The sequence below is a fragment of the Vigna unguiculata genome, chromosome 9, assembly GCF_037176805.1.
Source record: "Vigna unguiculata cultivar grain cowpea cultivar isolate G323 ecotype 2 chromosome 9, ASM3717680v1, whole genome shotgun sequence".
Taxonomy (NCBI): Eukaryota; Viridiplantae; Streptophyta; class Magnoliopsida; order Fabales; family Fabaceae; genus Vigna; species Vigna unguiculata.
The window spans coordinates 24,490,583-24,516,545 of NC_140800.1; the positions used below are offsets into that span (position 1 = coordinate 24,490,583).

The window sequence follows — 25,963 nt, forward strand, 5'->3', positions numbered from 1 at the left end:
GCCCGATGGGCCGGCCCGCCAGCCCGGCTGAAAAGGTATGGGCCAGGCCACGAATTTCAGCCCGCCAGCCCATGCCAGCCCGGCCCGTCAAGCCCGTTGGCCCGGCGGGCCAGCCCGCGGGCCAAAACGGGCCAGCCCGCGGCCCGTAAGACAAAAACAGGTGGAGGACAGGACACTGCGCACACACATTACCCACAATTCATTTTTCTGCTTTTCTTAATTTTTTCCTATTCCTTTGCCAGTGCCACCCTTTCCTACTGCGCGCACCCCCCACCCCACCACCAAACCACAACATGACTCTTCTTCTCACCTCTGCGCCACACACACAGAGGCAAAGCGTCGCTTCTCCACCACCACCCGCTCTCGCCGCCGATTGTCTCCACCACCCCGGCAGACTCCGATCACCTTCTCTCCCCGCCTCAGTACTTTCGAAACCCTAACTCCCCCGACGCTTCCTCTTACCTCGACCCTCCTTCTTATACTGAAGCCGTCGTCGCTTCTCCACCACCACCCGCTCTCGCCGCCGATTGTCTCCACCCCGACAGACTCCGATCACCTTCTCTCCCCGCCGCAGTACTTTCCAAACCCTAACTCCCCCGACGCTTCCTCTTACCTCGACTCGACCCTCCTTCCTTCCTATACTGAAGCCGTCGTCGCTTCTCCACCACCACCCACTCTCGCCGCCGATTGTCTCCACCCCGGCAGACTCCGATCCCCTTCTCTCCCCGCCGCAGTACTTTCCAAACCCTAACTCCCCCGTCGCCGTGACTTTCCCCCAATTTCAATTTCGTTGTTCATCCTTCAATTTTCCCCCAATCCTTCAATTTTCAACTTTGTTCTGATATTTGGATTTTGTTATGATATCTGAAATTCCCCCAATCCTTTGTTTAAATAAGTTGTACTAAACTGTGTTTGACCTGATGTTACAGGTTCTTAAGGATTTGGCCACTTAATTTTCACGTTTGCGAAAGGTTGAAAAGAAGACAGTCCCCATTTGGATGCTATACGGTGGGGGAATTTCTAATTTTGATGTAAGTATACTCATTTTGCTGTAAGTTTGATGTAACTTTGTAGAAGAGTCAGTATACTCATTTTTGTTTTATCATCTTTTTATTAGGATTTAGTGAACCAGATTTAATATCATGGATGAGCATGAGTCTAATAGTAGTCCTCCTCCAAGTAAAGATCATGAAACTGAAACTGTGTGTAATGAGTATGAGTCTAAGAATGTTGATGCGGTTGAAGAGGATGTGGATGATGATAGTGTAAAACTTAGAGAATCCTCTAGTAGTAAGAAAACTGAAAAGTCAAGAACTTCTGATGTATGGAAATATTTTACAAGGATTGGGGCTGGTGATGATGGAAAAGAGAGGGCAAAGTGTAATGGGTGCAACAAAAAATATGTTATTGGTAGTCAAAGTGGCACATCTCATCTGAAGCGTCACATAGACAAATGTACTAAACTTAAATTTGAAGATGTTAGGCAAATGATAGTGGATGGGCAAGGAAAGTTAAAAGCTAGAAGAATAGATCCAATGGTTTGCCGTCAGTTGTGTGCCAATTTAATTATCCAACACGGTTTACCTTTCAACTTTGTTGAGTATGAAGCTCTTAGAATTTGGATAAGCTATATCAATCCTGATGCATGTTTAGTTTCTAGAAATACAATAAAGAATGATGTCATGAAAATACATATGAAAGAAAAAATAATTCTAAAGGAGGAGTTCAGGAAAATCAGAAATAGGATTTGTTTGACATCCGATTTGTGGACTTCTATAACTGGTGAGGGATATATTGTTCTGACAGCACATTATGTTAACACAAATTGGAAATTGTGCTCTAAAATTTTGAACTTTTGCCACTTCCCACCACCTCACACTGGCTTTGAGCTATCAAAGAAAATAAATGGATTTTTGCATGATTGGGGAATTGAGAAAAGAATATTTTCTTTGACTTTGGATAATGCATCTACTAATGATGTTCTAATTAGAACTTTAAAAAGTGAGCTTCTTTTGCAAAATTCTTTGGTATGTGATGGTGAGTTTATGCATATTCGTTGTTGTGCACACATTCTTAACTTGATTGTGCAAGAAGGACTAAAAGCTCTTGGTGATTCATTAGATCTTATTAGGGAGAGCATAAAGTATGTAAAGGGTTCTGAAAGTAGGATGATGAAGTTTAAACAATGCATTGAAAAATTAGGGGACATTGATGCAAAAACTGCTTTGTGTATAGATGTTCCTACAAGGTGGAACTCTACTTTTTTGATGCTTGAAAGTGCCCTCAAATATAAACGAGTGTTTGGAAGTTTCCACTTGGTTGATGAAAATTATAAGTATTGTCTGTGTGATGAGAAATGGAAAAGAGTGAAAAAAATATGTGTTTTCTTAGTGCCCTTTTATGAGATCACAAATATGATTTCTGCCACATGCTACCCTACATCAAACTTGTACTTTTTACAAGTGTGGACCATCCAAACCCATTTACTGGAAAGCTTAAAAGATGAAGACGAAGTTATCAGAGATATGGCTGAAAGGATGATGGTAAAGTTTGATAAATACTGGGATGAATATAGCATTGTCCTTGCATTTGGGGCAATTTTAGACCCAAGGATGAAGTTGGAAACATTGGGCTATTGCTTTGAGAAGATAGATCCTCTAACTTGGGAAGCAAAGTTAGAGAAGATTAAAGAAAAATTGTACAAGTTGTTCTCTGAATATTGTTCCAAGAATGACACTTCCAATCCCCTAAAGCGTAAGCATATGGATATGCATATGTCAACAACATCATCCTCAATTGATTCTATCAAGTCCAATGCACTTCATGTAAGTCATATTACTTTCTAGTACATAAATTACTTTCTAGTACATAAATTACTATGCATAAACTTATTGATTAATCTATGATTATTGTTTTTATGTTAGGAATTAAAACAACGCAAGATTCAAGCTTCTGTTAATACGAGGAAGAACCAACTTGACATATACTTGGATGAGCCAACATTGGATGCTGATATTATTGAAAGTATGGATGTTCTTGAATGGTGGAAGAGTAATAGTCAACGTTTCTCAGATTTGTCAATCATGGCTAGGGACTTGCTGAGCATTCCAATCACTACTGTTGCATCTGAATCTGCTTTCAGCATTGGTTCAAGGATCTTGAATAAGTATAGAAGTCGTCTATTGTCAAAACATGTTGAAGAAATTATTTGTACTAGCAGCTGGATGCATGGGTTTCGTGAATATGGTAACTTTTGAATTTTTAATTCTGACTTAAATATTTTCAATAATATTTTCAATAATAATTCCATGTATTCTTTTAAGATGATGATGATGATGACAATGGAATAGTTGAGAGTAGTACTTCTAAGGCTGCATCTAATAACCCTGGCACTGAATTGGATATTGATGAAAATTGAAGGTGAGTAACATAGTTAATATAAATTACAGATACTTAGTATATTCACTGTAATAACATAGTTTGTATATTCATTGTGATAAATAATGCTTCTGTTTTTTTTTATGTAGCTTGCACTTTGGAACTGCAACCGTGATCTTCATGATGACTATGAAAGAGGCAGACGTCATTTACATTTTGTTTTAATCATTTCAATTTGTTTGGACTTTGTGATGATGGACTATTGTTGTATTAATGCATATGTAGTATGTTAATATAAGCATATTTGCATGTAGTCAACTAAATTTGAAATGAAAAGATTTAAAATCTGATTTTGGGCCACAAAATGAACATATCAGGAAAAGGATGGCGGGCCGGCCCGCCGGCCCGCCGGCCCGCCACCCCACGGGCCGGGCCCAAAAAAACAACCCATTTTGTCTTGTCGGGCCAGCCCGGCCCGGCCCATTTAAAACGGGCCAAAAACGGGCCGGGCCAAAACGGGCCGTTTTGGCCCGTTTTAATTCTATATTTATAAAATAAAAAAATATTGATTATATTTGCAGTAAATAATTATTATATATATATATATATATATATTATTGTATAATATTATTGTTTATACAAATAACAAATATTAGAGTTAGATATTATTAGAATTAGGATTGATTTTTGTTAAATGGAACAAAATATTATGTTTTCATAATTGTTTATTAATAAATAAATTGGTTACAAATAATATTATGGTTATTATTATTGTGATATTTATGTATTAAAATGTCATATGGTTATTGGTTATTATAATCTTTGAAGGGATATATTAATTAAAAGTTTAAATATAGTTGAAAAAGTGCGGAATTGTTTTTTTTATAAATATTTTGGAATACAAAATTACAAACATTGAAAGTAATATATGAAAAAAAAAATGTTTTAAGAGGGAAAAAAACTGTTTGGTGGATTTGTCTGCATTCAAATAAAAAGTTTAATCCTGAAAAAGGAAAAGACAACTTCATGACTGTATCAAGATTATTGTGCACTAAAAATTTCCAAGATTCGTTATCGTGATTTCATATGAAAAAATAAGTTTATTTCCAAAATTCATTATTGTGATTTCATCCTGAAAAAATAAGTTTGTTTGTATATAATATGAAAGTGTATTGGATTGGAAGACGACCGTTAATTCAATATTTGTATAATTATTGTTATATTTAAATAGAAAAATTATATTAAATGTTATAATTATGTATAATTATATATAATATCTAAATAAATAATTTGATAATATCTACATGTAAATTTATTTGCTTTAAATTATAAAATTGATTAGTGATGTTTAATTAAACCGCATAAAAAGTTAAGGTGGAGTTTACACTTTTCCATATAAAATGTAGATATAAAATATTTTAGGAATCAGAACAAAATTGTTAGAATTGATGCAGCAATATTTCACAACCAAGAGGGGGGGTGAATTGGTTTTAACAAATCTTGCCCAGTTTTAGCACTTTGAAATTGTTTTGATAATAACCTTTGCTTTTGAATCAATTGAAATGGTATAGTGTGATGCTTGATGTACGGAGCATTTGTACTATAACAAAATATAGAGGGAAAGAGATAAAGCACACAGAAATTTATACTGGTTCGATTCTTACGAATCTACATCCAGTTCATCTAGCAAACCACAGCTAGATATATTCACTATATCACAAGAATTTCAAGATTTACAAATACAATTGATAAATCTAAATTCTAAGATAAGGAACACAAATGCAAGGCATCCACACACTTCCACAACCACACAACAGCAAGGCTATCACACACACTTGCTTTAACAACCAAAAACAGCAAGGTTATCACACACACTTGCTTTAACCAGAAAATAGTAAATCAGAGAGTTTCAAACTATATTTAGAACACAAGAACACAGCCCAAAGATTAGATTGAGTACACCTTTTCCAAATCTGAATTTTCTTCTTCTTGCCAAGCCAAATTTGATGTGTCTTGATGAATTCTCAAGAAGATCTTCCAAGATGGCTCCAAGAACCTGTTCCACACTTTTTTTACTTTCTTTTGATTGCACAACTTATTTTTAACAGCAGGTGCAGAGTCCATTTTATAAAACCAGTTGCTGTCAGCACGAGCCTAGTCGACTACATTAGTTGGCTAGTCGATTATCGGGGCAACAGATTAACAGATTCAGGATTTTACACACATAGTCGACTACATTAGTTGGCTAGTCGACTATCGAGGCAGCAGATTAACAGATTCAGGATTTTATACACATGTCATGTTAACCATTGTCATGCTATGTCATGTTAACCATTATCATGCTATTATGGACATCATCAAAAACATTTCAAATACATTTAATCAACAACAATCTCCCCCTTTTTTGATGATGGACAAACTTGCATAGAACAACAAACCTTTCTTCCCCTTTGGACATGATCAAAAACAGGGATAAAAAAAAAACAATGCAGAAAATAGCCAATCTCAATGAAGTATATAGCTAAAAGCATTCAGAACCATGGGCTACCTTTGCTCCCCCTACCTTGAAACTACCTATATGATGAATAGGCCAATGAACTCATAGAATGTCATAACTATGGAATGCATGTCATTATCTAATATGGTATCAAAGTAAACTGTAGCAGAAGCAGATAAGAGAAATTGGAATATCAAAGTACAAGCAACATTCTCAAATCAAGTACCAAGAAAAGAGCAACATGGACTTAATGGCAAACCAAATACAACAAATTTTATCATATTAGCAAAAAGTACAATCAATCACAAAAGAACAATCTTGATCCCAAAATCTAGGTGCATGGTTACTCCCCCTAGGAACAAACACCCAACACCTATAGGTACTTTCTTATAATAGATTTTCAAAGATTAAAATGTAGAAAGTGTTGGTGAAAGATGCATTATCAAAGCATCATGTAATCAATTTTGCAGAAGATTAATTGATATGGATCTTGGCATAAACGAATATCACAGAGAAAAAAATATAAGCACAACAATGTAGAGAAAGCAACCTTGTAATTGATTATCCAGTTGATTATTTTATGCAGAAAAATATGAAAAATGCACATTTTACTTCAAACAAGTTATGTTTAGTATGACAAAGTAATGGTTCTTCCTTTTTAGTGAACAAGCATGCAATAAATCCAAAAGATAAGTTGTTAAAAGCACAACGAATGATACTAAGCAACTTATATTCACCATATGTCTTTAGCAACTATTTAACAAAGTGGTGTGAAACTTCCCCTTTTTGGCATTAGCAAAATAAGGGTATGAAAGAAGAAATATTCAGTACCAATTTCACAAATGTGGATCAGACAAAGAAGTGAAAAAAACATATAATGGAGAAGCAAAAGATGTGCCTTATATCAGCTATCAAATTAGATTGGGCATTGTACATATTAAAACCAGATTAAGCTAAAGATGAAAGCAAAAGAAGAAGGATAGCAAGATTACAACGCATTAATCGAACATTTCAGCTTATGGAGATGCTTCCTCATCTTCAGCAATGGCAGTGGAAAATTTCTCTTCTTCTTCCTCAGAAGCATATGAAGGATGCGGGAAGAACGAATAACAACAACACAATTCAAGGGTTTTAAAGAGATTGTGAATTTTCAAAATAATTAGAGAATGGGGATTTAGAGTTCTGAACAGATTTGGGGGTTTGGAGGTTTTATATTGGAAAGAAGTTTAAAGGAGAAGAAAATTTCACCAAACCATTTGTGCCAGACGTAGTTAACTAGGTTACTTAATGTAGTCGACTTGCTTCGAAATATAACACAGGAAATATGAAAAATGCATGACTAGTTAACTAGCAAGTTGACTATTTTATGCAGAAAGATAAAACCTGATGCAGAAATTTCAAAGTCTGATGCAGTATGAAACAATAGTTAACTATGAAGTTTACTACGTAATGCAAAAACAGAAAATCTGGTGCAGTGATGACAATTCTGGTGCAGTATTTGGATGATAGTTGATTTGTAAGTCGACTATTTTAATGCAGAATGGTAAAATCTGATGCAGATTTTTATGCTGTAAATGCGAAATCAAGTATACCTAATTCATTAAAATGTTGAAAAATAACAACATAGATGCAGTAACACAATTTGTATTTGTAGAAAACACTTTTGGTGCAAAAAGATTAATTTTTATGTCCTAAGAAACATCATCAAAAAGTGTTAAAAGTTGTTTTACTCACGCAGGGAATGATTGGAACTTTTCTTTACTTGTGCAGCCCAAAAAAAATAATACCACATTGATTATTAGGCTTTTCACAAACCCTGCAAAACAGGTAAAATACATCTAGGTACCCACTTTGTATTTGGGTCCTTTCATGTTAGCAATATAGAAGGTGTTTTTAGGCAACCAAAGATATTTTCCGCTTGGAACACCAACATTTTTGAAATAACAAGAATTTGATGTATGACCATTCTTTAAACAATAAAAGCAAGATCCAAAAGTTGTATTGAATGCCTTCTCAGGATGAAAGAAAAGATTTTTGAAAGACTTTTGTTTCTTTGAAAAGGAATATCCATATTCATCCATTACATGCTTTTGAGAATTAAGAAGGGTATCCAAGTTGGATTTTTCTGCTGTAAACTTTGCAAGAGTTTCCTCAAGAAATTCAACTTTGTTTTTAAAGTTCTTGCAATCTTTACAATCAAAATTTTCAACTTGCAAGGTTGAATTACAATTACAAGAGGAGGTTTTATGAATGATGTCTAAATTTTCCAAATCAAAATCCAATTTCTTATTTGCCTCTTCTAATTGATCCAATCTATTTTTCAACTCTTGATAGTTCATCTTAAGCTTTTTGTTCAAACAATTAAGTTCATTTGCATCTTTATGCAATTCTTCAAATGTATCAAGAAGTTCATCATACTTTGCTTGAATATTAGAATTAGAAGTACTTATCTTGCTTTCTTGGGACTCAACATCAATCATGAAGCATGTGTTGACATCTTTACTGCTGTTGTTGCTTTCTGAATTGTTATGGCCATGTTCTTCAATGCTCTCTTGAGCTTTCTCCAAGGTTTCCCACATTTCTTTTGCATTCTTACATGTAGAAACTTTGTAGAATTCTTCCATGGTGAGTGCTGAGGAGATGATGTATCTAGCTCTAGCATCATATTGCACTTTCTTGTTCTCATCCGCAGTCCACAAATTGAAGTCTTTCTCAACCTGCACTTTGTTAATGGTATGCATAGGAATAAATGGTCCATTTACAATAGCATCCCAAACACCCATGTCAATGGATTCTAAAAAGATTTTCATTCTTATTTTCCAGAAAAGATAATTTTCTCCAGCAAACAAAGGTGGTCTATTGATAGAAACCCCTTCAGAAAACATTTGTGAAATATTGGCCATCTGTCAGGATCTAGTCGACTATGTATTCGACTAACCAGCTCTAGTGCCACTTGTTAGAATTGATGCAACAATATTTCACAACCAAGAGGGGGGGTGAATTGGTTTTAACAAATCTTGCCCAGTTTTAGCACTTTGAAATTGTTTTGATAATAACCTTTGCTTTTGAATCAATTGAAATGGTATAGTGTGATGCTTGATGTACGGAGCATTTGTACTATAACAAAATATAGAGGGAAAGAGATAAAGCACACAGAAATTTATACTGGTTCGATTCTTACGAATCTACATCCAGTTCATCTAGCAAACCACAGCTAGATATATTCACTATATCACAAGAATTTCAAGATTTACAAATACAATTGATAAATCTAAATTCTAAGATAAGGAACACAAATGCAAGGCATCCACACACTTCCACAACCACACAACAGCAAGGCTATCACACACACTTGCTTTAACAACCAAAAACAGCAAGGTTATCACACACACTTGCTTTAACCAGAAAATAGTAAATCAGAGAGTTTCAAACTATATTTAGAACACAAGAACACAGCCCAAAGATTAGATTGAGTACACCTTTTCCAAATCTGAATTTTCTTCTTCTTGCCAAGCCAAATTTGATGTGTCTTGATGAATTCTCAAGAAGATCTTCCAAGATGGCTCCAAGAACCTGTTCCACACTTTTTTTACTTTCTTTTGATTGCACAACTTATTTTTAACAGCAGGTGCAGAGTCCATTTTATAAAACCAGTTGCTGTCAGCACGAGCCTAGTCGACTACATTAGTTGGCTAGTCGATTATCGGGGCAACAGATTAACAGATTCAGGATTTTACACACATAGTCGACTACATTAGTTGGCTAGTCGACTATCGAGGCAGCAGATTAACAGATTCAGGATTTTATACACATGTCATGTTAACCATTGTCATGCTATGTCATGTTAACCATTATCATGCTATTATGGACATCATCAAAAACATTTCAAATACATTTAATCAACAACAAAAATAATTATAAAATAATAAGAAGAACAACGATCACAATAATGATAATGATAATTATTATAATACTAATACAAAATAATAATACTAATATTTACACTAATACTACTAATACTAATATTTACACTAATACTATTAATACTAATAATAATAATTGAAATAATAATAATAATAATATTATGGATCCTGTAAAAAAGAACAATAATATGAAAACAAGTAAATAACTAATCACAAATATTCTTAGTAATAAATAATATTTATTTCAGGAAAATAATAATAATAATAATTTTTATAATAATGTTAATAATAATACTAATGTAATACAACTAATAATAATAAGTAGTGGTTGGTACTGAGATATATGCATGTGTACGACTATTATTTTTTTTTAAAATTATATTAAGAAAATTAATATAATTATAAATAATATGATATTTTTTTACTAATATATAATCAAAGAATGAATGTTAATTGTGCGCACACATACCTATATATAACTTGTAATTTAATTATATGTCTTAGTCTATGAAATTATTTTTCAAAGTATACTTTGTATGATCTATATAATATTTTATGATTAGATTAGATAAATTAAAGTTAATTCCTTTGTACCTAACTTCTGTGCAAATGATCCTAAAGAAAATTTCTCTGGTCAAGTGTCAGAAAAATTTCTTCGATAAATTTTTATCCCGCAAAAGACAAATATTTTACATCCATATCTATCTTTTTTACTGTAATTATTACTTAGAACGTCAGGAAAATATCATAATTTTGGAAAACATGTGACTTTGTCACTTTTTTTAGTAAAAAATTTCTATTACGTAATTTAAATACACTTTATTGTGCTATAATTAGACTTTCATATTGTGATAAGTTAATCTTGAATAAAGTATAGTTTTCTTATATTTTTTTTCTCTATCATGACTTTAGTATATTTTGCCATGATTCTGTTAATGTTTATTTTTTACTTTAACAAATATTCCATGTTATAATAAATGAAATATAATTTCATAATGATATTTTATTTGAGACTATAATTTTATAATTTACTATTAAATTTAAATAAAAAATATTGTAGCAAAAATTAAATATTAAATATTAAATTTATTTATGAATTTATAAATATTAAAATAAAAATTTAAATAGAATCAAATATGTTATCCTAATTTAACTATCGGCATTAGCTATATAATTTTTGCTATGTTGGTTTCTTGACACATCTCCTAATATTTCTAAGACTATTTCCAATTAATGATATAAAGGAATAGTTTAAACATATTAGTTTATTACTAATAACAATATTAATAATACTAATAATAACATTAATAAGGCTAATTCTAATTTCAATGTTTATAATAATAACAACAATAATCATAATTATATTAATAATAATAATAAAATATAAATAATGATTATAGTAATAATAATAATGTAAATCATATTAGAACTCGAAGTTGTGGGGGGAAAAAACTATGACACAATAATCCACCATATTTCAAGTCCTTCAATTACTCACCCAATTTTATATTTTGGAAACAAAAGAACACATAGTGGGAAAACTTTCACAAAATCTTTCAGATATAGATATTTTATTTCATTCCACACCTCTTAATTTTTTTTATCTTAATTTATATTAAAATATTAATGTAATATTCTTATATTTAAATAAATAATTATGAGTAATTTTTATATAAAATTTTTAATGATATGAGAAAAAGATAAGTAATTAATTATGAGTACTTTTATATAATATATTAAATAAAATTAAAATTTATAATTAAATTTCTGAATTATAAATTACATTAAAATAAAATGTATACATATATGGATTGTTGTTAAATTAAGATGTAGATATATTATACAATACAATCAAATTAATGTTTAAATTTTTCAATAGAAGCATATACAGATATAAACCTATAAACAATTTAAACCAGAGAAAGAGGTTTAATTATTGATTTAATTATTTAGTTTTATTTCATTTTTGTCTTTAATTATTTTAGGGTTTAATTTAATTTTTCATTTTTTTAAAAATGATATTTGATCCACATGTTATTTTCGATTTAATTTAGTCTTCTTCTTTTTTAAAAATATCCAATTTTATCTTTTTTGAATTTAAGATCAAATTATTAATTGAGTTTAATTAATATATATATATATATATATATATATATATATATATATATATGTGTGTTAAATTATTTTTTAAAATTTATACATCAAATTACTTTAAAAAAAATTTAGTATTTATTGAAATATTAAGAATAATATAATTTTAGTATTTAAGTGAAGTAATTCGATATATAAATTATACAAAATTAGTTTAACATGTATACATGATTATATATAAGCTTAATTATATTATTATATTACGTGTTATTTTTATAGTTGATTATAAATACAATATTTAATTTTAGAATGACAATATAAGAAATTTAAATCTTAAATTGTGTATATTTTTATAACAATAGTCATTTAACTATAAATAAGTAGTATTTTTCTAACATTTATTTCTTAAAATTAAAGTAGTAAATTATATTAATCTTAGTAGTCATTTACAATATTTTGTTGATTTACTTGTAATTGATACAAAGAATGACATTAATCGATGAATGGGTGAAAATTGAACGATTAAGATATTTTAATTTCTTAAAATACTTTTAATGAGTTATTATTGTGTAATTAGGGTTGGATTATTATTCTTTAGTTATTATTGTTTATTAAACCAATATTAAATAAAAAATATGTTTCCCAAGATATTATTGCACTTATTGTTTGGTAGACCAATATTAAATAAAAAATGTGTTTGCTAAGGTATCACTGCACAGGTCAATTTTTTTTGTTTTCTTTGAACTTAAGGTTAAGAAAATTATTATAATAATAATTATTTTTAAATAAATAATTTATTTATATAATTATAGTTAAGTGTAATAATTGTGTAATTATATATATATATATATAATATTAAAAAAATATAATAATATTAGATTATACTAATAATAATTCTATTATTTATATTAATAATATCAATATTAAATAATATTCCATGTTTAAAATTTACCATTAAACTTTGGAATATTATTATATAAAAATAATATATATATATATATATATATATATATATATATATATATATTAAAATAAAATATAGATATATTGTTCATTAGATCTCGTACACAATAATAATAAATAGAATTAAAATATTTAAATAATTAATCATAGGTATTTTTGGTAACAAAATAGTTTAAAAAAATAATATTATTTTATACTACCCTTTTAAATGAAAATAATAAAGTGTAATATTATTATTCGTTTTCTGAATGATTAAAATTCAAAAATAACATTTGAATATGACTTGGTTTAAATTTTAAAATTGACATATATGATTAAAATTTTGAATTAAATTTTTTAGTTAAATATTATATTAAATGAAACAAATTTAATATAATCATATCACTCCATTTAAGTATAAAAAGGTATTTAGAAATTGAAAAACATTTATACATCAAATCACTTCATTTAATTATTTAAGTGGAATATAAAAAGTAATTTAATATATAAATTATAACAAATTAGTTTAACATGTATATATAATTATATATAAGCTTAATTATATTATCATATTAAGTGTTATAATTATATTTGATTATGAATATACTATTTAATTTTAGATGTAGTATTGTGTTTTTAATTATTTTAGGTATTATTTGAAAGAAAAAAAATATTTTTTTCTTTTTGTATTTGTTGATTTAAAAATACATTTTGTATTGTGTAGTAAGTTTTTTATGTGTAATTTGAAAATATAAACATCAATTTAATTTAATTTTGTTTTATAATTTGTGTAGTATTAATTTTTTTTAATAGGAGTAATTGGGTGCTGTGTTTGGAATCTTTCCTTTGTGAACTTTCATTTCATTGTTGGTTCTATATGTGGGGAGTAATGCTGGAATAAGTGGGGAGTTTTTCTTAATATTATGAACATCGCTAATAGTTTTGTTAATGTAAAGTATGAAACTTGAGTGTTAAGACAAAATGTTCGTTGTCATTGTATCATAGAAAAAAACTATTTTCATTTCCATGAAATTGAAAAGCAGCTTTTTTGGATGGTGTAATAAAAAGATGTCCCTTAAAGTATGTATGAGGTATGTGAGGAGTCTTGTTGGATTAAGTTGTGAGTCATTGTTATTATTTTGAACATCAGTTGCAGTAATTCAATGGAAAGTATAAAAATGGAAAATATAAAACTTGAGAGTCAAGAGAAAAATGTTCATTGTAATCATATGATAACACAATAATATTTCTAAGACTACTAAATGTTAATTAGATGGGGATAATGGAAAAAGGTCTCATAACTAATGAATGAGGTAGGTAGGGACTAATGATGGATTAAGTGGGGAGTTATGATGGACATTTTGATCTTGAGTTATTAACAAAAAAAGTAAATTATTTCCATGACTACCAAATTGAATAGTAGCTTATTTGGATGGTGAACATTACAAATTATCCCATAAGTAACGTAAATGGTATGTGAGAAGCCGTGTTGGATTAAATGGGGAGTTATTGTAAATTTTTTTATTATCGGTTGCAGTAACTCAAAATATGAAACAAAAACTGGTACTAATGACCAAAATATCCAACATAGCTTCCCACTTAATTGTTCTTCACTCCTCAATTTCGAAGATAGTGTGACTCAAAAATTCTAAAAAACCCCCGTGGCCATATCACCCAACATTTAATGTCATGGTCATGGAAATGAATTTGTACTATGTTAAGGTTAGTTTGAGGATATTATGTTCACAATGAAATTTGATTTTTATATAAAAATTGGATAATGAAGACCAAAATAGTCATCACAACTCCCCACTTACTACCTCTGTACTCCCCACTTACAAACAATATCAGTATTAGCACAATTTCAAAAAGGTCCACCGTCCACATAACCCAGTAGTGAATGTTGTCATACTGGCTAAATTTTTTAAGTACATAATGTACCATGCATGAATCATTCCATAAGTGGTGAGTATAAAGTAGAATAATGGGGAGTGGTGATGAATATTTTGGTCTAATGTGTACGGCTAAATTGCAGGGTGAGAGTAAATTTCTAAATTATGTATCTTTATGAAGTGGTAAAATTATGTATCTTTATTCGCACACTATCCCAATAGCGTTGACAAGTCTTGTCCAAATTGCAAGGTGAGAGTAAATTTCTGAATTAAATATCAGCCTTGGCACCTCCTAATAAAGTTGACAAGTGTTGTCATAATTAGAAGGTGCAAGTGATGCCATTTATTTCAAATATGCGTCAGCTTTTACAATGGTGAAAGTAAATTTCTGAATGGGCACGTTATCCCAATTGGAGTATCTTTAACATTTTACAAGAGTGATATAATAAATCAGCTTTGGCACCTCCCAATATAGATGATAAGTCTTGTCATAATTAGAAGGTGAAAGTGAGGCCAATTATTTGAAATATGCGTCAGCTTTTACAGTGGTCAAAGTAAATTTCTGAGTTGGCACATTATCCCAATTGAAGTATCTATTACCTATTAGAAGAGTAATATAATAAATCAGCTTTGGCACCTCCCAATAAAGTTGATAGGTCTTGTCATAATTAGAAGGTGCAACTGAGGCCCTTTATTTCAAAGATGCGCCAGCTTTTACAGTGGTGAGAGTAAATATGTTTCTTTGCACGCTATCCAGGTGAAGATAGTCAATTATATTTAAGGTTGTGGTTCCTTAGTTTGAAAGTTGTGGAATGCTCTAGTATAATAAGTAAAAATGGTTTTATTTGAGGAGTTGAATGCATATAATTCCTTTAATGCTGCTATTGATTTTGAAGATGGAAGGTTCTCCCTATGTAGACTTCCAAATGGGGTTACTCTTAACCATATGCGCATCATCATAAGAAGTCATTTGATGAGACCATCTGAGCCCCCACTAAGCCATTTGTGGTACCATGTCCCTCCTGAATTTGTTGCGGAAGGCATTGATGAGTTCCTTTTTGTAAGGAATGACGAATATCTTCAACATGCCATTCAGTGGAACTCAATGATGGTCCCTACGGTGACAATATCTTTTTATGTCAACTTCATGAAAGTTGAGAAGTGTGACAAATTTGTACCTATTTAATTTTTTTTTATGTTGTAACATTGGTCTTTAAGATCATTGAACTTGTTGAGTTTATCTAAAGAAATTGTTGTTCGCTATTTAGCAATGAAGCATTTGCAATTATAAAGTTTTTCCATTGATGATCTTCGAAATTGTGTTAAACACGGTAAACTCTTACAAACACATAAACACGACTTATTTCATATGTAATAAAATATTAAACTACATCTTTGTCCTTTTAATCACCGTAGTGGTGTCCAGTTCCACACCGTGGTCGACGCCTGTTTCTAGTGGGGTTCCTCCTACGCACTTCAGGTCTAGGTTCTTCTATGTGTGAAGGTTGTGGTTCATGTTCCTCCTGAGGTTGATGATCATCATGCGCAACAGATGATGATGCTTCTGCATATGGATTGTGGACGTAGTAAACTGAGTCTTCTTGAGGCTGATCCAATCCTTCTAAGAAATTTTGCCTTTGAGGATACGTACGCAACCACGGTTGTGCAGAAGGTGGTGTTTCATCATAAGTTGCAAACATACTTCGTATGCCTAGTTTTGTGTTTGAAGAAATTGAATTGCTTCTTCCCTCCATACCTGATGGTGGAGGTGGAGTGTTGAAGTCATGCCTAGTTTGTTGTGGTGGAGGGACATTTGTTGATGTCGATGCACGATGCATTCTAGGATCATTTAACATTTGTGGAACTGACAAATACAAAAATGAGTTTGAAATGTACTATGACATGTACTCAATTGTGTGTTGAAGTGGCCCAAGCATCGGTAATCCATTCAATGTTAGGTTATGCCGGTTATTCCAAACCTCTATCCATTGTGCATGTCTAGTAACCCAGTTCTCATCTTGTCTCCCCCTCATGTCTAATTTATGTAGATGATCAAGGTTGTTGGGTTCTTCAGGGATCTCTTGTGATAGCTAAAATTATAACTTCACCCTGTCTGAATGGTGCCACTCCACAATGGCAAAACAAATTAAAGTTGTGCATGACGTCCATATTGCTTGGTCCCGATATGCTTCAACATTAATAATAGAGCCCAAACCCTCATAAGGAACCCAAATAAACTACAACAAAAATTGAAAATGTTAGTCATTCATTTACAACCATTTATCAATATAGAAATGGTAAATGTTACCTGATTTTGTTGCATGTGATCTATCCTTGTCTGGTATCCGACTAAATCATTGTGGGGGACATTTCTGTAGTTCAGTACTCAACCGCCAGTCCATTGGCAAACTAGCGGGAAAGTTGGTGAAACTCTTGAAATGGGTGCAATAAAGGGCATCCGAAACCATGCCCATGATTGTAACAACGAAGCACATCCACCCATAGTCCTTGCACGTCCATCTGTTGCTCTGCACATCTCCCTATACAACACAGCCAAACACGTTGAACCCCAACTATATCTCTTGCTTCTTCGAAGATTAGTCAAATAGTTCAAGTACATTAAATGTACTTTATTCCCAGTCTTATCGGGCATTAAAACCCCTCTAATAAGTCCTAATATACAAGCTCTAGCATATGCATGAATGACCTCAATACCAGAATTTTCATCTATAGGAAATAAGTTATCCCTTAACCATTTTAGTTTGATCATAGAACCGATAATCGATTCTCCCTTAACCGGTATTATACCTAATAAGGTTTCACACATCTCGTCCCAATCCAACATAGTTGGACCAATGATAGGGGGTCCATCGATAGGAAGCCCTAATTGAAGTGAGACATCTTGCAAGGTTATGGTGCATTCTCTAGTTGGAAAATGAAATGTGTGTGTTTCAGGCCTCCACCTTTCTACCAAGGCAGTCACTAAACCGTGGTCAACCTTTAGATGTCGCAATTTGGCCACACCGCCAAACCCTGCTTCTTCTATTATAGGCACAATACTTGGATGAGGTTCAGGCATTGAGTGACAGTAAGACGACACAATGCTCCCTTCCGTGTCCTAAACAAAGAAGTAAAATATGCGATTACATAAAAACTTATGTGTGTTAATAAGAAATGAAGTTGACATACCCGAGAAGAAATGTATGCAGCCCTATGCTCTTGTTGTCTCCATAGCAACATTTTTTTTTCACTCTTTGTAGGTTTCTGTCGATAGCAAGAATTGAAAACAATAACATTAAACATTTATAGACAATGCAAGACTTCATGAGGGAAAACATAGTCGTTGGATTACTCAAAGGAATGACATCCCTTAGATTGAGGTTGATGCATTGTCATGTCAATGATCATTAATGTGAATCCGAAAATTTGTCATGTGCAAAGACCTTTTCAGACTTAATCTTACATGTTATTTGCACAGCATGATGGTGAGTAAAGCTTGTATGAAGGTGACTACACGGTGCACACACCTTTTCAAAATTCGGGTTCAAAGATCAAAAAATTCGTGAATACCAATAAATTTTATTCATGAGAAGATAAATTAACCATACAATAGTTTTTCAATTGTAAAAAAGGGTGGAGAATGAAGTAAAGTGAATGTCTTTGACAATTTTATTTGTGGTCTTAATGATGGGATAAATATTTCTGTCTGTTTAATTTTTTTGGAATAGAGGACCCAAAATTTGAATATAAAGGTTGAAAATTATGTTGGGGGGTCATCTGTAAATGGAGAGTCAACCATTAATATGTGGGGAGTGAAGTTGAAAATTATGTTCCAAGGTTGCAGCTTTTTAAAAAATTCAATAATCGAATTGCGATCACGCAACACATTCAATTACTCAAATTTTGTCTTCCAAATTCCATGACCTAAACACTGAATATTGACCATCGTGGGTCTTTGTGACTATTTAAAATTATCAAAATTTGCAAGTCATCCGTAAGTGGAGAGTCAACCATTAATATGTGGGGAGTGAAGTTCAAAATTATGTTCTGAGGTTGCAGATTTTTAAAAATAAAGAAAAATGGTATTACAACCACACAATTAAGTCAGTTACATAAATTTTCCATCCTACAATTTCCATTCACTAACAGGGGTTCTTGTCTTATTTAAAAATTGTCAAAATCCTCAACTCATCCATACATGGGGAGTCAAGCATTAATATGTGGGGAATAGTGTTGTAGATTCTAGACTGCATCTTTTTAAAAATTTGAAATATCGTATTGTCATCACACAATGTAGGGATTGACACACATTTTCCTTCATACAATTTCCATAACCTAAAAACTGAATATCCACCATCAAACGTGTTTCTGGTGCTTCAAAATTGTCAAAATCTTCAACTTATTCGTAAGTGGGGAGTAAAGAATTAATATGTGGGAAGTACCATTGTAAATTCTGGACTACACGTGCATATTTAAAAAAAATTTAAATATGGTATTGTGATCACACATTTCAGTCTCTTAAACAAATTTTCCATCATATAATTTTCGTTATCTGTCGTGGGTGCTTGTCTTACTTAACAATTGTCTAAATCCTCAAGTCATCCGTAAGTGGGGAGTCAAGAATTAATATGTGGGGAGCAGTGTTCCAAATTATGAATTGCACTTGCAAGTGGTTAAAAAAATTAAAATATCATTTTGTGATCACACAATGTAGTCACTGACACACATTTTCCTTCATAAAATTTTTCTAACCTAAACACTGAATATCCACCATCAAATGTGCATATTTTAAAAAAATAAAATAGGATGAACTTTTGGTGGTGACATTTAATTTTTTCTTTTTTTAAACTACTGCAACTGATGACCAAAATATCCAACATAACTCCCATTTCGACCATCACAACTCCCCACATAAGTCATAATTAACTTAGGAGGCTTTTTTCATGTACACCATGCAAAGAAGACGCTATTAAACCAATGACATATGTTTCAGATACGACAACAAATATTAATCCATACATAATGTCATCGAAAAATAGGTACTTAGTACTTAAAATAAGTTCAAGTAAACACAAATACTTTGTTACATTGCACACACTAAAGTCGTTAATGGAAATTAAGTACTAATCATAAATATTACTAAACACACTATTCAGACTTCCCTAAACACATAAAGAACTAAGCTTTGGTCATCGATATTATTGCCTGCAACTGAGTTTATTGCATCCATGTTGTCACTTTCAGGAGGATGTAAGGTCACTGAAAGCTTCATTGGGAGATCATGTGGGAGTGGAAGGAAGAAGGCAACCATGTCGCGAACATCATCATCCGTGAGGAGCTTAATTTTTTCATACTGGTCCCCTTCTCCTAACACGGGCTTGTGAAACCATACATCTTTGACTCTTCTTCCCTGACTACAGCAACGATAGCTTGCAATTTCTTCTTTCAACATCTGTAAATTCATAGTAGTAGACACATAAAAAGCACAATTAATGCGACCTTCATAGTTAACAACAAGAAGAAAACTATTGTGAATGTTATTCTCGTGATGGATCACCATCCTTGTTTTGGTAATAAGCAACTATAGTTATGAGCTGAACGACCTAATAATTTATAAGCGGATTGGTTACTTGATAGTCAAAAAAAAAAAATCTTAACCCCTGCATTAAAGTGGGTTCACATGACAAAGTAAAGTGGGATAAAGCCTGATTGACATTCATCGTGCAGTGTGTATATTAACTATGCATGTGATGTTGGTATCACGTGATGACATTGACTAAAGCCTACCACTCATCAGGTCCAGTGCTTTTAATTTTAACCTGACATATCACATGCCAAATAATTAAAGCTGCAACACATAGGGAAAATCACTACATCACAAACCACTATGAAAAAATTCCAAGGTTGTTCTACAAAGTGGATCTAAATTTTGTGCGTTCGATTAGTCTACTTTGAATCTAAACCATTAGCATAAACAAACAAAAATTGTCATTGTTATAACCCACACCGAGCCATTCAGGCTATAAATAATGCCCTTCATCAATTCATTCATCAATCTAATCAAGTCAGTGCAAACTCCTACCCCCCAATGACATCTACAGCATTCACTGTGTTGGTGTACTTCAATGGCAGCATCTATGCTGAAGATAACTATTTCGATAAATTCATTAGCTCCAACACGGCATGGGTGACCATAACAAATACCATGACGCTGTCCCAACTTAAGCAGGCAATCCTCAAGGAATTCAATTGTGCAACATTGGACGACTATGAAGTAGACTTACGTTATAGGTTACCGATCTTCATATCGGGCGACATTACACACTACCGATCTTGTACGATATGTGGAGATGACGATGTTGAGTCCATTTTTTACATGGGAATGACAAAAGCATGTCATCTTCCAGTTGAGATAATGGAATTTATTACAACAAGGCAAAACAACGCAATCCCTGACGAAGTTTATTTTGATTTTTCTAATAACTTCAACATGTCCCTCAATATAGATTGAGGTTTATATTTTCTTATTTGAAGTATGTATTTTTATTTATGATGTTCTTCTTCATCAAATGTTTATGCATCTTTTAATTTCAATGAATTTGAACTTACAAAATGGAGGTAATGAAATGCTAATCTCTTATAAAATGTAGTCAAGTCACATGCTAACATTAGAGGTCGTGCCAGTCACATGGGTTCATAATAATTCGTGCCCCTCACATGGGTACATAAGAATTCGTGTCAATCACATGAGTACATAAAAGCTCGTGCCACTTACATGATAACATTAACTATCGTGCAAGTCACATGTTCACATAATAGAAAGTGACATGATAACTTTAATTTTGGTATAAAAGACTACCCTCACTTTCTAAACTCACAATCTTAATCTTGCAATTTCTCTTCGCTTTGAAAAATCATCGAAAGTCAGATTCAACCACAACCTCAAATGGAAGGGTCAATGTTTGTTTGTGTATACGATGATGGAGAAATCGACAGTGACGCACAAACTGGTGTCTACTTTGCATCTGCAAAGACAATCATGATCCGCATCCATAGAGGTTTCGGCTTGTCCAAACTTATTCACATAATAATGGACAAGGCAAATAGAGATCCAACGGATGGAGTTCCACTTATTCACTTCAAATTTCTGACTAAAGTTTGTGGCCAACATGTGACATACACAACCACTCAGATCCAAGATGACAACGACTTAGACGGCGCTTTCGACATGATACAGGCCACCCCAACTGTTACATCTATTGAACTCTGCACCACCTACAACTCAGGTACGAGACCTTCTGAAAATATTTCTTTAACACATTTTGATGCACATCATCCACATCCAAACACCGAACCGCACCAAGAACTATTTGACCTTAACACTACCTACCTAGGGGATTGGGGAAATGATATACAGTCATATACCGAACTACTAACTGGTCCGTCTACCTCAAATATTTTTCAAACTCCCGCACATCACAACACCCAAAGGTCCTCTCCTCCAGCTATCATAGAAGTTGAAAACCTAGGTCTACCTACAACATCCTTAGACGCGTTTAGCGAAGATGAAGACAATATACTTTTTGATCAACATGATGACCATGACCAAACCCTACATGTCCACCTCATACAACAACAACACCCTCACCCTCACCCTCAGACACATGTCCCCTATAACCCACCACAACACTTCCAATTATATGAAGAATACAACTAGACCCCACACCAGGAATTCCCAAACGCTTATGACCACCACACAATGTTGCATGACAACTTTGAGCACGATGTTGGTACACTGACCCAAGGAATGAGGTTCCAAACAAAGGAACAACTTCTAGATGCTTTAAATAGGTACCACATAACAAACCATTGCACCTACAAAACCACACACTCAAACACAACAAGGTTGAGGGTGCAATGTGTGCAACACATGTGTCCTTGGAAATGTCAAGCAATATTACGTACAAGGGACCAAGTGTGGGAAATTAGAAAGGTTGAAGGTGTGCACACATGTGCCACACAACTCATAACGCAAGACCACAAGCACCTGGGCTCAAGAATAATATCTCAACATGTAAGACAAATGGTGGAGTCAGACCCATCCACACCAATTGTAACAATAATTTCTTCCATCCAGACCTCTATGGGATATAACATAACCTACAGAAAGGCATGGTTGGTGAAACAGCAAGCAATTGAAGATGTGTACGGAAACTAGGAATAGTCTTACAACCGATTGTCGTGCCTACTACAAGCAATGCAAACTTATTTGCTTGGGTTTGTATACAAGTTGAAAACCAATCCAATTACAAATGGGGAGGAGGTCCTAGAAAACCAACAACACTTTCAAAGAGTGTTTTGGACATTCAAACCATGCATTGATGGCTTCCCATTTTGCAAACCAATAGTGCAAGTGGATGGAACCTTCCTTTACGGAAGGTATAGGGGCACCCTTCTAGTAGTTGTTGCACAAGATGGGAGAAATAACATTTTCCCCATTGCATTTGCTATAGTAGAGGGTGAAACCGCCGAAGCTTGGTTTTTTTTCCTTAAAAACCTAAGGACACATGTTATGCCTCAACAAAATTTATGCTTAATGTCAGACCGCCACAATTCAATCAGTGCAGCATTCAATAGACCCAGTAGTGGTTGGACTAAAAGGAATTGTGTGCAGGTGTTTTGTATTTGACACATTGCACAAAATTTTACAAAAAGATTCAAGAATACAACTTTGAAAAAGGACCTCATCAACATGGGTAAGTTATTACATGTAAATTTGTCTTTTTCATTTTTTTGGCTGTTAATTTTTCACACTCATTATTAGAAAATAATTTCTTCTTATAATTATATTTGTAGCGTACGCAGTAACGGAGCCACGTTGTAACTACTACTACAACATCATTAGAGAAGACAACCCAGAAGCAGCAGCTTGGGTAGACCAAATTCCAAGGGAGCAGTGGTGTCTTGCATATGATCAAGGAAGAAGGTGGGGTCACATAACAACGAATCTGGCTGAAGCAATAAATTATGTGCTGAAGAAGACAAGGAATTTGCCAATTTCATCCATAGTATTGGCCATGTACACTAGGTGCAACATATACTTCACAAAAAGAAGTAGGCAAATAACTGCAATGGTCAATGCTGGTCATGTGTACTCTGAATATGCGACCAACTTCCTACAAGATGCGGACTCCAAGTCAAACACGCACCATGTCCTTGAATTTGATAGAAATACCACAAGATTCAGAGTGGAGGAGATGGTCAATCCTAGAGAAGTACGTCCTGTAGGAAAATTTGTAGTCAGATTAGATGAAAGGTGGTGCGATTGTGGAAAGTTTCAAAAAATACATCTACCATGTTCACATTTTATTGCAGCTTGCAAGCATGCACATCACGACTTCAGCATGTACATAAGTGCCCATTATAGGCTGGATGTCATCATGAAAGTATATGACAATTTATTTGGTGAGTTAAGACATGAAGAATATTGGCCACCATACCATGGGCCACAGGTTTGGCCTCATCCTGCCACAAAAAGGAGCAAGAGGGGTCCTTCTAAATTAAGTAGAATTAGGACTGAGATGGACATTAAGGAAGGAAGACAATAAAAAAAGTGTTCCTATTGTAGAACTGAAGGACACACAAGAAATCATTGTCCTAATAACCCTGCACTTAGATGATCCACATTAAACCACTTAGTTTATGTTGTACTTTTAATTGTGTTCAATAAATTTGTACTTGATTCAATTCAATGGTACATCTTTTCTTATTATCTTTTATTGTTACTTATTTTACATAAATTAAAAACAAATAACAAAATTATTTAAAATACAATAATGAAATGCTTTCAAATTATTTTACTTATTTCCATCATTTTTAAAATATTTTTTACAAATTTTCAAAGTTTATAATATACAATTTTTTAAAATTATCAAAAATTAAAAGATAACTGTAATTTCAATATTTATAAACATCTATTAAAACAATTAATACTACACAAATTATAAAAAAAAAATTAAATTGATGTTTATATTTTCAAATTACACATAAAAAACTTACTACACAATACAAAATCTATTTTTAAATCAACAAATACAAAAAAAAAATATTTTTTTCTTCTTTCAAATAATACCTAAAATAATTAAAAACACAATACTATATCTATTTTAAAAAATATATATTTAACCTTTAATGTAACATTTTTTATAAAAAAAAACAAAAAATAACTCTTATATATATTCTATTAAAAGCTTAACGATTGGAATTTGGGTCCCGGAGGACCAAATTTCCAACTACAATCAAAACAATGCTACGTATGTAAATATAAGGCACAATGTGCTATGCTGGTAAATAAAGGAGCAAACAGTGCTCTTTTGGAAAAAAAAATCATTTTTTTTATATTGATTTCTTAAAATTAATGTAGTACATCATATAATCTTTGTAGTCATTTATAGTATTTTGTTGATTTACTTGTGATTGATGTAAAGAATGACATTAATTAATGGATGGGTAGAAGTTCTACTATTAAGATATTTTTAGTTTATTAGATTACTTTTAATTAATTGTTATTGTGTAGTTAGGGTTGGATTATTATTCTTTATTTATTATTGTTTAGTAAACCAATATTAAATAAAAAATGTGTTTCCTAAGGTATTATTGATTATTTTTTGATAGACCAATATTAAATAAAAAATGTGTTTGCTAAGATATTATTGCACTGGTCAATTTATTTGTCTGTTTTCTTTTAACTTAAGATTAAGAAAATTATTATTTTTAAATGAAATGTATATATATTTCATAATGAAATGTATATATATTTTAAAATGCAATGTAGATATATTTCTTATTATGAATATCGTACAAAATGATAATACATAATATTAAAATATTAAAATAATTAATCATAGGTATTTTTGGTAATAAAATACTTTTAAAAAAAAATTATTTTATACTACTCTTTTAAATGAAAATAATAAAGTGTATATTATTATTTTTTTCTGAATGATTAAGATTAAAAAATAACATTTGAATATGACTTTGTTTAAATTTTAAAATTGACATATATGATCAAATTTTTAAATTAAATTTTTTAGTTAAATATTATATTAAATGAAATACTTTAGTTTTTTATTTATTTGTAAATTTATGACAAAAAAAATAATGGTACTATATTCATTTAGTTTGTAAATATATTACAAAAAGATATTTAGAAATAGAGAAAAAAAAACAAAAAATACTTT

General features: G+C 31.9%; 2 pseudogenes; one reads left to right on the forward strand and one right to left on the reverse strand.

Moving 5' to 3' along the window:
- Positions 1-16,126: 16,126 nt before the first annotated feature.
- LOC146883802 (serine/threonine-protein phosphatase 7 long form homolog) lies at positions 16,127-17,802 on the reverse strand (annotated as a pseudogene).
- A 4,680-nt stretch (positions 17,803-22,482) lies between these two features.
- Positions 22,483-24,403, forward strand: LOC146883803 (uncharacterized; annotated as a pseudogene).
- Positions 24,404-25,963: the final 1,560 nt, after the last annotated feature.